We start from the raw sequence: 3,455 nt of genomic DNA on the forward strand, positions 1-3,455 counted from the left end.
ACACAAACTTCACGGATGTGGAGTGGGAATCAAAGAAAATGGAGGATTTTATAAATCTCGGAGTAAAATCTTTTGTTGTTTAGTTTTGAGTTTTAGGGTTTCTGGAAGGGAGTCGATTTGATCTTGCACCATTGACGGCGGTGGTGGTGGTGGTGAGGTTGGTGACTGCCATTATTGTATACGAGAAATTGTTGTTCTTATTGTTTTGGATAATGAGTGTGGGTGAGTGTGGATTTCATTGTGAGTGAAGGAAAGAATGGAGCTAGATATGAGAAATATGAACATGACTCAATGGTTGGAATTGTATTTTCAGCGGGATTCTTCAGTTATTTTAAGGGATGTTTGTAACCCCGCAACCTATCACGTTATCATATTTTCCATACTATCATTGTACGTGTACGCTCAATCACAAAAATATTCTATGTAATGTGTCACATCAACTTCTATTAAAGAACTTGGATAGAGGAACCATAATTAGATTTAACCCTAAGTTTAATATGTGTTAAGAAAAAACAGTATAACTTTAGTTGTAAGGTATGCATATTCATTTTATTTATTTTAATGAAACTAATATTGATTAAGGTTACCGTTAGGTTGGACATCAATACATTAGCAACACTTTAGAGTTTAGAACCAACTTAAAGAACTTGGCAAAAGGAACCATAACAATATTTAACCCTAAGTTTAATATGGATTTGTTTGACTGAAGAAAAATAGTATAACTTTAGTTGTAAGGTATGCATATTCGTTTTATTTATTTTAATGAAACTAATATTGATTAAGGTTATCGTTAGGTTAGACATCAATCAATTAGTAACACTTTAGAGTTTAGAACCAACTTAAAGAACTTGGCGAAAGGAACCATAATTATATTTAACCCTAAGTTTAATACACTACGCCAAAAACTGGAATAGACAGCGCACCTTAGAGGGCGCTTTTGTAACAAAGCTCCCTCTAAAGTGAAGCAAAAAAATAATGAGGAAATGGAGGGACACCAATAGAGGGCGCGTTTATGAAAGCGCCCTCTAAGGGTACCCTTAGAGGGCGCTTTTAAAAAAGCGCTCTCTAAGTCCATGTACATTTCCAGTTTATAAGGCGCTTTTGGAAAGCCTTAGAGAGCGCTTTTTTAAAGAAGCGCACTCTAAAGTGAAGAGAAAAATAAGGAGGAATAGACAACGCACTTTAGAGGGCGCTTTTGTAACAAAGCGCCCTCTAAAGTGAAGCGAAAAAATAATGAGGAAATGGAGGGACACCAATAGAGGGCGCGTTTATGAAAGCGCCCTCTAAGGGTACCCTTAGAGGGCACTTTAAAAAAGCGCTCTCTAAGTCCATGTACATTTCCAGTTTATAAAGCGCTTTTGGAAAGCCTTAGAGAGCGCTTTTAGAAGCGCCCTCTTAGGCCCCCTTTAGAGGGCGCTTTTTTTACACAAGCGCCCTCTAAGGTCCCCTTTATTAAACATTAAAATTATAACATATATACTGCATGTCTCTTTATTTTCCCTCTCTATATGCTATTTCGTTTACGTAACTGGGTTTTCTCTCTACTGCGATTACTCTCTACTGCGATTACTCTCTACTGCGATTACTCTCGTCCTCCGTTCGTTCTCCCTCCCTCACCGTCGTCGTTGCCGTCGCCTTTTTCTGCTGTTGCGTTCACGTTCACTGAGTTATCTGCGTCCACCGTCGCTGTTCACTTTCTTCTCCATCGTTACCGTCACCTTGAAGGTATTTCTCTTCTCCATCGTTACCGTTCACTTTCTTCAGGTGTTTGATTAGGGCATTTTCTAAACTGAGTTTTACATTTTGTGCATTATGTTGATTAATGTTGTTTAGGGCAAACGAGCACTATATGGTGTTCATGAGCACCTTGTTGTAAGGTTTTTTATTTCTGATTGAAAACTGATGTCATTTGGAGTGTGTTTGAGCTTGTGCTTGGAAGTTTGATGATTATGGATGCAAGTTTGTTCATGTTCCAAACACCATAAGTTTGCATTGGTCTTTTGTATGCAGTGGGTGTGTGTGAGTTTGTATTCAATAATGATGAAAAAAAGAGAGAGTTTAGATTGTTGTAACATGAGAGAAATGGAAGGTATATGAATGTGTTTTTTGTGTAGCTTCACGAATATGGTCATTGTCTTACTTGGGTCTTATTGAATCATTTCTATATTACAGATAAAATGACTAACCAAGACGATACCCATGACGCGAGTGGATCACGTAACAATGTTGAAAAAGAAATCAAACGAGGATTGACTGTTATGAAGTCAATCATTCGTGCAAGAGACAAGGGTGAAAAATTCGAAGTACATTGGAGTGTTGAAGACCAACTAATTGAGCCTAACGGTTCAATGTTGGCAAGTTACATTGGTTCCCTTGTTCGACAACATATTCCGATTACATGTGATAATTGGAGAAGTCCGGAATTGAAGGTTGGCAAAGAAAAAATATGGTCTGAGATACAGGTACTTACCATATATTATTATATGTTTTTTTTGTTGACTATTTGTTGACCATATATTGTTATAATATTACTTATAATAACACACTCCATTTGTATGTTTTTTAGAGATCCTTTCACATCGATGAAAGCCGGCAAAAATATTGTATTCAATTGGCCGGAAAAAGACTCCGAGGATTTCGATCCTTTTTGTCCAACAAATTTCTCAAGGATGAGGAAGGAAACTTTGTTGAAGCAGAACGGCCAATGAAGTATGCGGAGATTATTTCAGTCGAAGAATGGGATAACTTTGTCGCCAAACGAAGAAACGAAAAATTCCATGTAATGTCTATTAATTATGGTATTATACAATTGTTAAGTTACTTGGTTCTAATATGCCTTAAACTTTTTTATCCAGGAAGTAAGCGACAAAAATCGGAAAAGGGCATCAAAACCCGCGTATCCGTACAAAAAAGGGCGTACGGGATATGCACGGTTACAACAAAGAATTGTGAGTATATTCAAGTGCTATGAGCTTATACATTGTCACAATATGTTATAATTGATGATCTTATAATCTGATTCAATTTGTAGCTAGCCGAGGAGAAAAGTGACGCAACATCTCTTCCGGAGCATGTATTGTGGAAGGCTGCTCGGGTTGGGAAGGATGGGGCTGTCGTTGAAGCGGTTCAAAATGTTTATGACGAATGTGTAAGTATATGAAACATTATTTCTTTAATTATATCGAAAATTTTGTTAGACATATAATTCATTTTTAATCTCCTCTAATAATATTTCAGGAGACTTTATCCCAAACCTTACCTTCAACCGAGGTCCAGGATTGCAGGAGCGTACTTAGTCGAGTACTAAATGTTCCTGAGTATTCCGGTCGTGTGAGGGGTAAGGGTTTTGGTGTGACTCCGTCGTCATTTTATAAAAAACCAAAAACAAAAAATCCTACCAACAAAGAGGTGATGGACACCTTGGCGGAGTTAAGGGCACAAGTACTCGAACTGCA

This window comes from Lathyrus oleraceus, chromosome 5 (assembly GCF_024323335.1).
Source record: "Lathyrus oleraceus cultivar Zhongwan6 chromosome 5, CAAS_Psat_ZW6_1.0, whole genome shotgun sequence".
Taxonomy (NCBI): Eukaryota; Viridiplantae; Streptophyta; class Magnoliopsida; order Fabales; family Fabaceae; genus Lathyrus; species Lathyrus oleraceus.